General features: G+C 43.9%; 1 non-coding gene across 1 annotated transcript; it reads left to right on the forward strand.

The window, feature by feature from the left end:
• Positions 1-1,615: 1,615 nt before the first annotated feature.
• On the forward strand, positions 1,616-1,687 carry TRNAY-GUA (transfer RNA tyrosine (anticodon GUA)). The gene has a single exon. It is a non-coding gene; the product is annotated as a tRNA-Tyr (tRNA).
• The last annotated feature ends 11,508 nt before the right edge of the window (positions 1,688-13,195 follow it).

Raw genomic sequence — 13,195 nt, forward strand, 5'->3', positions numbered from 1 at the left:
GAAGAAAGCTGAGCACCAAAGAATTGATGCTTTTGAACTGTGGTGTTGGAGAAGACTCTGGAGAGTCCCTTGGAGCAAGGATATCAAACTAATCAATCCCAAAGGAAATCAGTCCTGAATATTCATTGGAAAGACTGATGCTGAAGCTGAAGCTCCAATACTTTGACCACCTGATGCGAAGAACTGACTCACTGGAAAAGACCCTGATGCTGGGAAAGATTGAAGGCAGAAGGAGAAGGGGATGACAGAGGGTGAGATGGTTGAATGGCATCACCGACTTGATAGACACAAGTTTGAGCAAGCTCCAGGAGTTGATGATGGACAGGGAAGCCTGGCATGCTGTAATCCAAGGGGGTCACAAAAAGTTGGACACGACTGAGCAACTGAACTGAACTGAAGGACTGTGAGAAATAAATTTCCGTAGTTTATGAGCTACTTTGTCTGTGGTATTTTATTTCAGTAGTCTTAGTCCTAAGACTGCTGCTGCTAAGTCACTTCAGTCGTGTCCAACTCTGTGTGACCCCATAGACGGCAGCCCACCAGGCTCCTCCATCCATGGGTGCTAAATCGGAGAAAGCAATGGCAACTCACTCCAGTACTCTTGCCTGGAAAATCCCATGGACAGAGGAGCCTGGTAGGCTGCAGTCCATGGGGTCGCTAAGGGTTGGACATGACTGAGCGACTTCACTTTCACTTTTCACTTTCATGCATTGGAGAAGGAAATGGCAACCCACTCCAGTGTTCTTGCCTGGAGAATCCCAGGGACGGGGGAGCCTGTTGGGCTGCCGTCTCTGGGGTCGCACAGAGTCGGACACGACTGAAACGACTTAGCAGCAGCAGCAGCACCCACTTAAATATTGACTCCCATCATCTTGGATTGGGTAGTCCTAGAAGGGGACCCTGAGGCAGGATTTCAGTGCAACTAGTTTACTTAACAAGTGATCCCAGCAAGACTGGAAGTAGGGAAGTGAGGCAGGGAAGAGAAGGGAGCCAAGGAAAGGAATATTATTAAGCATATTAGTGCTGTGGCAACTGGAACTGGGGCTCAGTCCTGCTGGGGACTGTAGGAGATAGTAACACGCCTGTGAGTTTTCCTACCCCAGGGGTGAGAAAGAGGGGGAGCCTCCACTTTCCATCCATCACTGGCTAAGGCCTGCTCCTAGTGATGTTAACTCCTCAGGAGGTCTGTTTGTAGTGTAGAAGGAAAGGTCTTTCAGGTGGAGAATCACAGGTGCCTGCAGTGGGACAGCCTTTGGAATGTACCAGAATGCTGGGTGACGAAAGGATGTGTTTCCCACAAGAGTTTTTGAGCTTCATGTAGCAAACAGACTCTGAGGTCATCCCTATGGTTTCCAGTTGCTGGTACTCGCACTCTGTATAATCCCCTTTCCTGAGTGAGATGATTCTAACCACTAGAATATGATGCTGATGGGGTGTTCGTCTGGGATCAGGTTCTGTCATGTAAGATTCCATTCTCGCTAGTTCTCTGTCTCCCTTGCTGCCTTTGCAGAAGTGAGCTGCTGTGTCCTAAGAGGCCCTGTGGAGAAGCCCACATGGCAAGGAACTGTGAGCAGCCTCTTGGAGATGAGCAAGGCCTCCAGTCTACAGTTAGCCCTCCCAGGTGGCTCAGGTGGTAAAGAATCTGCCTGTAACGCAGGAGACCCAGGTTCGATTCCTGGGTCGGGAAGATCCCCTGGAGGAGGGAATAGCTACCCACTCCAGTAGTCTTGCCTGGAGAATCCCATGGACAGAGGAACCTGGTGGGCTACAGCCCATGGGGTCGCAAAAGAGTCAGACATGATTGAGCAACTAACATTTAAACGTTGCAGCAATGAGCTAAATTCTGCTAACGGTGAGTGAGCTTAAAAGTAGATTCACTGCCAGTTAACCCTCAGATGCCTCGCTGACACCATGATGACAGCCTTGCAGAAGGTCAGATCTATACCGTGCCCACCCAGACTCCTGACCTACAGGGTGTGAGGTGATAAATGAGAGCTGTTTCCCACCACCATAAGGTTGTGGTCATTTGTTATACAGTATGGAAAACGGACGCACGCCCTTCTCCGGTAAGCCCCCAATCTGGGTAGGGTGGTCTCAGCTGCCCTGCCTCACTTGTCACCTTTACTCCATGTACACTGATTAGCAATTCTTTTTTTGCTTGTGCTGGATCTTTGTTGCACCACACAGACTCTTGGATTTGGTGTGCAGGCTTCTCTCGTTACAGAGTACGGTCTCCAGAGCATGCAGGCTCCAGCACAACAGCTCTCTATTTGAGGCGTGCAGGCTTGTGGGATCTTAGTTTCCTGATCAAGGTTTGAACCCGTATCCCCTGCACTGGAAGGGAGATTCTTAACCACTGGACACCAGAGAAGTCCCCAGCAATTCTTTTAGTTGAAAAAAAAGTACCGATTTTTTTTCTTACTATAAAAATAAGCCACATTCATTCTAAAACATTTATAAAATACTTACAAGCAAAAAGAAACTAATGAATTTCATTCAGCTTTTTTTTTTTTTTTTAGGTAAATTCAAACTTTCTTCCAGGGAGTTTTCCGTCTTTGAGTCCTGTAATTTGTTCTTTTTCAGCTCTGCTATGGTTGAACCTTTACCCAAATATAAATTTATAATTAGAAAAGACTGCATTTATTTGGATTGTTCTTGAACTTTTCCAAAAAGGAGTACTCTCAAAATACCCATATAGTTGGGAAAAGGCATTATCCCCAAAGGGAAAAGTTTCCATGGACACAGCAAAGCCATTGTCCAATCTTTGCTCAGAGGGAGCCTCATTCCACCCAGGGAGAAAAGAAAGTGCCAAGTGTCTGAGGCTGTTGTTCCCAAACATCTTTTCAGTAAATAAAGGGCTTCCAAATTTAGAATTTAGGTGCTGAGTTTGAAAAGAAGGCACAGCAGAGGCAGACAGTTCTGTGTGTCCGCCTTTTCTTTTCCTTTCCTTCTTCACCCTGGGCAGCAGTAGAGGAAGACTCACTGCAGGCCGGGAGGCTCTGAGGCCCCAGGTGGTAGCGCCAAGGAATTTCCTTCTTCCTCTGCAACTGTCCCTCTTTCTGCCACTCACAAAGCACTTTCCATTCTGCCTCGATGTCACCTCAGTGAGATCACCTGCCATTAGGTGATGCTCCTTATCTTTCTACTTGGCTAGTGATCCCTTTTAAGGGAAGTTCGCCCATGCATTTATCTAACAAACACTCCTTAAGTAACTACTGTGTGCTGAACAGGGCTTCCCTGGTGGCTCAGTGGTAAAGAATCCACCTGCGAACGCAGCAGATGTGGGTGTGGTTGGGAACATCCCCTGGAGAAGGGAATGGCAACACACCCTAGTGTTCTTGTCTGGGAAATCCCATGGACAGAGGAGCCTGGTGGGCTATGGTCCATGGAGTTGCAAAAGAGTCTGACACGATTTACGGACTGAACACGTGTGCTGAGCACTGTGATGGATGACCAAGCATGTGAGCAAGAGGCAGCCTACGCTCCAGGAGCTCGGATCTAGTAGAGAAGACCCACGCACGTAGAGAAGACACAGTGTGTCTTGAGTGCTCTGAAAATAGTAAAATTGTTAGTGGCTCAGTTGTATCCAACTCTTTGCAGCCCCATGAACTATAGCCCACCAGGCTCCTCTGTCCATGGAATTCTCCAGGTAAGAATACTGGAGTAGGCAACCATTCCTTTCTCCAGGGGATCTTCCCAACCCAAGGATCAAACCATATCACACAGTCAATTGATGTGACCACTATCAGTCAAGAACAGTTCCATTACATACACATCCTTTGTACCACTTCCTTTATGACCGTAGCCATACTCACTTTTCCCATCTCCCTGACCCTTGAAACACTAATCTGTTTTTCATCTCTATAACTTTGTCATTTCAAGAAGGTTACATAAAGGGAATCACACACTATTTAACCTTTTGATACTGACTTTTTTCACCCAGCAGAATTCTCTGGAGGTCCATCCAGGTTGTTGCCCATATTAATAGTTTCTTCCTTTTTGTTGCCAAGTAGTATTCTATGGTATGGATGTACCACAGTTGATTTAACCTTTCAGCTGTCTGGATATTTGGGTTGTTTCCTGTTTTTAGCAACTACAAATAAAGCTATTGTGAACATTCATGTACAGGTTTTTGTGTAAACTTAAGTTTTCATTTCTCTAAGACAGAGGCCCAGAAGTGCAAATGCTGAGTGATACAGTAAGTGCATATTTAATAATGTAAGAAACAGCCATACTATATTCTAGAGTGGCTGCTCCATTTTACATTCCCAGCAGCAAAGTCTAAAGATCCAGTTTCTCTGTATTCTCGCTGACATTTAGTGTTGTCATGATTTTCATTTTAGCCATTCTGATTATACACGTATTTTTTAAAAGTTAGACTAATATGCACCAAAACTTTTTAACAACAGTTATATCTGGAGTGTGTGTGTAGAGCAGGGTGGGGGTAGCTAATACTAAGGAAGACTTACTTTCTATGTTATATATTTTTGTAGTATTCAAATTTTGCATAAGGTAATACGTGTTTGGAATCTAAAACTCAAGTAGAAATTTTTAAAATTAATTTATTTGGTTGCATTGGATCTTAGTTGCTGCACATGGGATCCTTGACCTTCCAACTGAGGCATGTGGAATCTTTAGTTGCAGCATTCGAACTCTTAGCTGCCCCTTGAAAGTGAAAGTGAAAGTCGCTCAGTCGTGTCCAACTCTAATTCTCCAGGCCAGAATACTGGAGTGGGCAGCCTTTTCCTTCTCCAGGGGATCTGCCTGATGCAGGGATCGAACCTAGGTCTCCCGTATTGCAGGCGGATTCTTTACCAGCTGAGCCACAAGGGAAGCCCACAGAAAGGGGAGGGATTGATAATAGAGGAGTGAAGGAACTTCTCTGTTTATCCAAGACCCTCCCTCCTCTGTCCTGCTGTGTGATCACACACAATACTCAGCTCCACATGACTTTAAGGCCCCCTTCTCTCAGGCAGTCACTTCTCAGTAAGAGCTCTCCCCTGGCCCCTAGAATTGCTGTTACCTCCCTGACCCCTCAGTCTATACAGGAAGCCACAGCTCCCTGCTATTGCTTGTGCCCAGGTGGCTCCATCCTACCCTGCCCACACCCCTGGGGACAGTCTTTCCATCAAGCCCTAGCAATGCTCAGCAGCCAGCTCTCTCTGCCAGGGCCCTGGCTGCCGCATCCAATGGGGCCAGCCCACGGAGCTGGTCACAGGGACCCAGGTCAGCTCAAGTGAGAGGATACTCACTTCTCTGAGCCTGAGGAAACCAGGAGAAGGCTGGCCAATGGAGATGTCTGCAGGTAGGAGTCAGTGAAATTCACATCCGATTCCCTCAACTTTCCTGTGAATGAGGAGGCAGTGACTGTGCCAGACACTAGAGCTAGAGACCGATCACTCCTTTGCACAACCAAGCTTCCAGAAAAAATGAGTCTTGTTCTTTTCTGAAGAAGAAAGTATTTTCTCTGCTCTTACTTTAGGCTGCTGAGCACAGCTGGGTTTTATTATCACAAAATTAATAAGCACTTAAGGAGGTTGACTCTGGAACCAGATTGCCTAGTTTCCAAATCCTCATTATCACTGTTCTGTGATGTTGAACAAGTAACCTAGTCTCCAGGCCTCAGCTTTCTCATCTATAAAATGGGGATGTTAATAATAGGATTTGCCTCCTAGGTTTCAGGAAGATTAAAGGACTCAACACATGGAAAGTAGTCAGCCCAATGCCTGCCCATCTTGTGCACTCAGCACACATCAGCTGTTCTTACTTCCGGGAGAGGTGGGGAAGGTAAGTGAATGGAGAAATTAAAATAGCCTGGGCAAAGAAGGAGACAGCCCTGAGCAGTGAAAAGTTGCTGAGACAAAGAAAGCCCAACTGAGCTTGATGTTGATGAGTCTCTTTCTTTCCAAGACGGTCATTGAATGTTTACCATCTGCCGGGGATTGGTAGGAACTGGCACTGCAGCTGTGAACCACACAATTTCAATCAGTACAGGTGGGGTTATAATAAGTGTGGGTGGGTCCAGGCTTCTGGCAGCCCGGAGAAGGGGTGGCTGGGTAGCCCCACAAATGAGGAAGAGATGCTGCTCCAGGCCAGGTGGCTTGGGCCATGAGAGACAGGTACCCCTGGAGTTGCTCAGTCCAAAGTGGGTGGAAGGGCAGGAGGTGTTGCGGGGACACAGCAGGCAACCGCAGGTTCTTAGATTCAAGGGCAGGAAACCTTAGGAGACTGGAAGGAACCTTAGGGGACCAGATGGACCAGAAGGGAAGCTCCTCTGCTCTCCCAGGGCTTCTGGTTTCTTTAGCTTCACCTCTCCTGGTTGCTCTACTCACTTCTCTCTTGACCAGTGTCTTCTGCTTAATTTTCTGATGTTACTGTTATCTACAAAATGATCTCAGCCAATTCACACTACAGCAGGTGGATCAGCTGGCCTCAGTATTAGATACCCAAGCTGGTCTGTCAGCAGTCAGCAGGTTATCCTTTCTTCTCAGCAATCTCATTAGGCCATTAGTATTCCTGTAAAGTGAGTGGTCCTGTAAAGAAAGTTTGCCTTCCCATTCTCATGTTGCAGTGTCCCATGAAAATAGAAATTTTGGGTAATTTTGTTGAGGTTTCTTGTGCTTCATCAGAACTTCCTCTTGTCACAGAGGAACTGAATGAAGGATGGAAATGATGCCCCAAGATTTTCCCTCCACTTTCTCTGTCTCCCAAGTTCTTCCTCTTTCCAGAGACTTTTCCCCACTTAGATCATTCTTTTTTTTTTAATTTGGAAATATTAATATCACATTATGGTTTTATTGAAATGCAACTCATTTACAATGTTGTGGTAATTTCACATGTATAGCAAAAAAATTCAGATACACGCACACATACAAACACGTATATATATATATATATACTTTTTCAGATTCTTTGCTTTATAGGTTATTACAATTGAGTATAGTTCCCGGTGCTATATAGTAGGTCCTTGTTGATTATCTGTTTTTATGTCATTCTTCTGAATTCTCTCTTGGTTTCTCTCATGTCTTTGCCCTGGATTTTTTTATTCTTTTTCCTTCCCTACCCCTAACATTTTAATTAAAATATAAACAATCAGAAAAGTTACATCTAGATTCAACAATTCATCTTTGCCACATTTGCTTTCTTCTCTGTCTCTCTCCCTTTCTCCCTCTCCTTGTAGAGAATAAGAACTATCTCCTATATAACTCCAATACCATTATTAAACCCGGTAAAATTAACAGCAATTCCATATCATCTCATATGCTGTCCATATTTAAGTTCCCTGATTGTCGGCCCTAGCTGTTTGTACTCCTAAATCTTCCCACCTCCACGTTACATTCTGATGCTTAACCCAGCTGCCCTCTCCTTCATAGTGAAAATTCCCTTGGCAGAAACCAAGGAACACTAGGTTAGCCACAAGAAAAGGCCAAAGGACTGTGGGATAAGATGGCCTAGCTGTACCTCCCAATGTTCTGACTTGGGAAAGGAAAACCCGGTCCATTTTTCAATTCATTTTTTTATTTTTTGAAGCTTTGTCCATATTGGGCATCCTTGATTACCCTCTGTAGAGTCTCTAGTTTGCAGGTTTGTGTAGTTAATGGTTCACAGCTGGCTTGTCTCTAGCAAGAGGAGGTTCTGAAGCAAAAATCTCAAGAAAGGATGACGCCTGTGTTTGTTGTCTCAGAAACAGCAGACACATCGAGGTCAAGAGAATGAAGGTAACATAGGTTATTCTAGACTGGGATCAGTCTGTGCCAGAGATGGAGAGAAACTGTGTTCCAAAAATCCCAGGCCTTACATGGACATTACCAACTTTCTCAGATGCTGGATGGGCCTTGGCAACCTAGAAGTCAACTGTCCCATGAGAGAGGCTGAGCTCTCGCTGACCTGCCTACCATCTCCAGGAAGTTCCTCTCTGGAACCAACCATGAACGAATAAAAGTACCTCATATAAGAAGGAGATACTGTCTCACAATTCTGGAGGCCAGAATGAAATCAAGGTGTGGGCAGGACTAATATTTAGGAATTTGTTCAGACTGACTCTTCAGTTCAGTTCAGTTTAGTCGCTCAGTCGTGTCCAGCTCTTTGCGACCCCATGAATCGCAGCACGCCAGGCCTCCCTGTCCATCACCAACTCCCAGAAGTCAGTGATGCCATCCAGTCATCTCATCCTCTGTCATCCCCTTCTCCTCTTGCCCCCAATCCCTCCCAGCATCAGAGTCTTTTCCAATGAGTCAACTCTTCGCATGAGGTGGCCAAAGTACTGGAGTTTCAGGTTTACCATCATTCCTCCCAAAGAACACCCAGGGCTGATCTTTAGAATGGACTGGTTAGATCTCCTTGCAGTCCAAGGGACTCTCAAGAGTCTTCTCCAACACCACAGTTCAAAAGCATCAATTCTTTGGCGCTCAGCTTTCTTCACAGTCCAACTCTCACATCCATACATGACTACTGGAAAAACCATAGCTTTGACTAGATGGACCTTTGTTGGCAAAGTAATGTCTCTGCTTTTGAATATGCTATGTAAGTTGGTCATAACTTTTCTTCCAAGGAGTAAGTGTCTTTTAATTTCATGGCTGCAGTCACCATCTGCAGTGATTTTCGAACCCCCAGAAATAAAGTCTGACACTGTTTCCACTCTTTCCCCATCTATTTCCCATGAAGTGATGGGACCGGATGCCATGATCTTCGTCTTCTGAAGGTTGAGCTTTAAGGCAACTTTTTCACTCTCTTCTTTCACTTTCATCAAGAGGCTTTTTAGTTGCTCTTCACTTTCTGCCATAAGGGTGGTGTCATCTGCATATCTGAGGTTATTGATATTTCTCCCGGCAATCTTGATTCCAGCTTGTGATTCTTCCAGCCCAGCGTTTCTCATGATGTACTCTGTATCATGAGATGCAGGGTGACAATATGCAGCCTTGATGTACTCCTTTTCCTATTTGAAACCAGCCTGTTGTTCCATGTCCAGTTCTAATTGTCGCTTCCTGACCTGCATATAGGTTTCTTAAGAGGCAGGTCAGGTGGTCTGGTATTCCCATCTCTTTCAGAATTTTCCACAGTTTATTGTAATCCACACAGTCAAAGGCTTTGGCGTAGTCAATAAAGCAGAAATAGATGTTTTTCTGGAACACTCTTGCTTTTTTGATGATCCAGCAGATGTTGGCAATTTGATCTCTGGTTCTTCTGCCTTTTCTAAAACCAGCTTAAACATCTGGAAGTTCACGGTTCACGTATTGCTGAAGTCTGGCTTGGAGAATTTTGAGCATTACTTTACTAGCATGTGAGATGAGTGCAATTGTGCAATAATTTGAGCATTCTTTGGCATTGCCTTTCTTTGGGATTAGAATGAAAACTGACATTTTCCAGTCCTGTGGCCACTGCTGAGTTTTCCAAATTTGCTGTCATATTGAGTGCAGCACTTTCACAGCATCATCTTTCAGGATTTGAACTAGCTCAACTGGAATTCCATCACCTCCACTAGCTTTGTTCATAGTGATGCTTTCTAAGGCCCACTTAACTTCACATTCCAGGATGTCTGGCTCTAGGTATCAAATCTCAAGTATCAAAGAAATCTGGTGGATAAATTTCTAGCAAGCCTCCTAGGCAGGTGCCTATGAACACTTTTCTATTAGCAGAAGCACCCAAAGGAGAAGTCCAGAGATGGAGCAAGGAAGAAAAAGCAAAAGTCATACTCCTCTCACTTAGGCCTCAAGCAATTTGTGACACTTGTCCTCCGTGTCTTCTCTGTTGCCTTTCAGAATCCCCATCTAAATTTCCAGCTAATTTCAGCATGAGGAGTAAGTCACCAGCCCTCTGAAGGCCTCCTTGGGGCACAGCCTACTCTCCGCAGAGTGTTCCCCATCTGAGCCCTATCTATACCAGCTCTTGGGGATGATCAGATCCTAAGCACACAGACCTCCCCAACTCCCGCTCCCCCCAGCAATTTTTGTGACTCTGCTTTAACCTATAAACTGAAGGGCAAGGCAGGGGATGTTTTCCTGTGCTCTTTAATCTGGTATGTAATAAATTATGCCTATTTAATCATTTAACAACTGAACAAATGACTGAATCAGTCTTAGAACATTCAGCAATCCCTTTTTATGAAAACTTAATTTGAAGTCTATATAATAGCAGAGAGAGAGAGAGAGAAAGAAGGAGAGAGAGAAAGAGACAAGAGGCCAGAAAGCAGCAATGGCAAAGGCAGTGAATCTCCAGGCACCATCCTGGATGGGCTGCCAAAGGCAGGGGCTAAGGGGAAGGCTCTTCTTCCAGGATAAACTCAGAGAATGCATGGAGAGAGGGGCAAAGTAGCAGAATATCAGCATCTGAGTTCCATCAAAAAGCTTCTAAATTATGGATAAGACATTGTAATGCCTCTGTTCCAGCATTTACGTTAGTTAGGACTTGCCTCTGTAGAGAATGATGACACTACCAACAGAGTTTCTGGAAGGGGACACTTACTCAAAAGATTCATTGTTTTAGCCACAGGAGGGTATCGATTTTATTTGATCCCTTGCACCGCCCTGGGACTAAGGCATCATGGGTGGCCTTGAGTCACTGACAACATAGTGCCTGGAGGGCTTCCCGCCAATAAAACCTTGTCACCCGATTCACTTTTGGCTTACAGCCAACATTGCCAAGTTACAAGTACCTACATGCCCTGGATCTTCGGGAATAATTCCAATTTCAAATCCTGGGTCCTATTGCCAGACCATAAGTCAGGCCATGTGTTCTGGTGTTTTTAGTTCTAAAAACTCTCATCATAATGTCATATGGTTCTAACGTACTTATAAGAGTTTTTTTTATTAAAAATCTTTCTACTGTAAAAATAATATAGTCATATTCTTGAAAATTAGGAAGAAAAACATAGCACCCATAATACCACCATCCTGCTGTATAGGTATATACAAATGTATAATTTTCCCAGCATATCATCAAAATAAATGCACTATTTTATATTCTACTTTCTCCAACCAACATTATATTTTTAGAAAAACATTGCTAATAAACATTTTTAAAGAACGCATTTTAATGAAAGGATAATACTTCTTTCAGGAGATTACTAAAATATATTAATTATATTTATATTTGTTTATAATTTTCACTGGTATTTATAAATCCACAATATATACCATTGTAATATATTTTCTAGATTTTTCATTTTTCTTTAATTTAGTTTTTACAAGCTGAATTACAGGCTTGGAGTATGAATATGCTAATGACTCATGATATATATTGCAAATTGCTTCCCAAAAAAGTTGTGCTAACAAACACAACCATCAGCAATGTCTGAGGGTGTCTGTTCCACGTCAGCACCGCCAACAAACCAATGTGTTGAGATGAAGTTTTGAAATGATTCTCGTGACAGTTTTGCTGAGCAACGCCCCCATATTTTAGAAGGGAAAGTACAGGTATGACATGGATGATATACTGATGATGGTAAACTGACAAAGGATGTCTTTTAAGCCAGATGAGTAGCGGGGAGAAAAAGCACTTAAATGATGCTTTAAACTCCAATTGCCAATGATGTATCTGAAGACTGCTAGGAAACAAAACTATGGCAGGCAAATAAATGGCCTGCAGCAGTCCCAATTAGGGAAGCTTTCTCAGAAGAAAAGCCTTTTTGGCAGATTTGAGTCTGAAGCAAAACTCCAAACAACTCCAGGCGCACTGCCCCATACCACGGGTTTGATTTCTGCGTAAATACCTTGGAAAGTGTTGTTGCTCCACATTGGTCTTTTCAACTCTACTCAGATGCAATGTATGGGAATGACTCTATTATTTTCTAATATAACAGTAAGTAGTGGCTAAATACAACTAAATAGCTATTCACTGACAAAGAGAGGGGAAAATGGCATTCACAGATTTTGTCCGTTTAGTGGGCTTGGATCAAATGTGCTGGCCCTTTAGCCTTACTTGGCAGCTCTGAAAACCATGTTTCAGGGGTGCAGAGTGACTGAACTTGGGCTTTTTGGTTGGAGCTCCCCAGGCTCAGACACTGCACCTCTAAAATGATAGAAAGGGGGGACTTCCCTTGCAGTCCAGTGGTTAAGACTCCCAGCTTCCCCTGCACGGGGCACAGGTTCGATTCTTGTTTGGGGAACTAAGATCGCATGTGCCTTGCGGTGTGGCCAAAAAAAAAAAAAGGCATTTACTAAGTACTAGGCTTCCCTGGTGGCTCAGATGGTAAAGAATCTGCCCACAGTCCAGGAGGCTCGGGTTCAATCCATGGGTCGGGAAGATCCCCTGGAGAAGGGAATGGTCACCCACTCCAGTAAACAGTCCATGGGGTCACAAAGAGTTGGGCACTTCTGAGTGACTAACACACACACAGGCTAATAGGCTAACTGATGATACATGGCAAAATGGTTGATATTCACTCTCCTTACTGGATGACTCTTGCATTTAGATGCTGATCTTTCTGAAAATTACTACAGCCTTTAATAGTAATTATTAGTTCACATTCTGGATTTCGGCAACTTCTGTGAGGTTTAAAAACAGTAAGGGTGTATTTGTACAACATCCTAGAAAATGACCAATTCTTAGTAGATAAAAATACTATGAAATTTTAAAGATTTTCAAGATAAATTCCTGATAACTGTGACTGCGTGTGTGCATGCTAAGTCTAGCCCAACTGTTTGCGACCCCATGGATTGTAGTCAGCCAGGCTCCTCTGTCCATGGGATTCTCCAGGCAAAAACACTGGATTGGGCTGCCATGTCCTCCTCCAGAGGATCTTCAGGGATTGAACCTGAGTCTCTTATGTCTCCTGCAATGGCAGACAAGTTCTTTACCACTAGGGCCACCTGGGAAGCCCAACTGTGACTAATCTTAGTCAAATAAAAGTTTGTTAATCAGGTGGATGACAGAGCATGGACTCCAGGTCTGCTGCTTGCTACTCTGGCCTTCCTTAGCCTGTTTCTTCATCTGTAAATGGGGCAATATAATACATATTTACTATTACTTGAGAAAACAAGTCTAACATACTCAGCACAGTGCTTGGCATACCATAAAGGTTCAATAAATATTAGCTATGTTCATTGTAACTATTATATTACATGATGATGAAGATGGAGTCCATCAGATGAAAGCAAATAAACAGGGATGTTTAATCCCTTGGACTTTGATATAATCAAATCATTAAACATTTTGCTAAAAAGCTAAATTCCTCTTGATTAGGCAGTTGAAATTGACT

This window comes from Ovis canadensis, chromosome 12 (assembly GCF_042477335.2).
Source record: "Ovis canadensis isolate MfBH-ARS-UI-01 breed Bighorn chromosome 12, ARS-UI_OviCan_v2, whole genome shotgun sequence".
Lineage (NCBI taxonomy): Eukaryota > Metazoa > Chordata > Mammalia > Artiodactyla > Bovidae > Ovis > Ovis canadensis.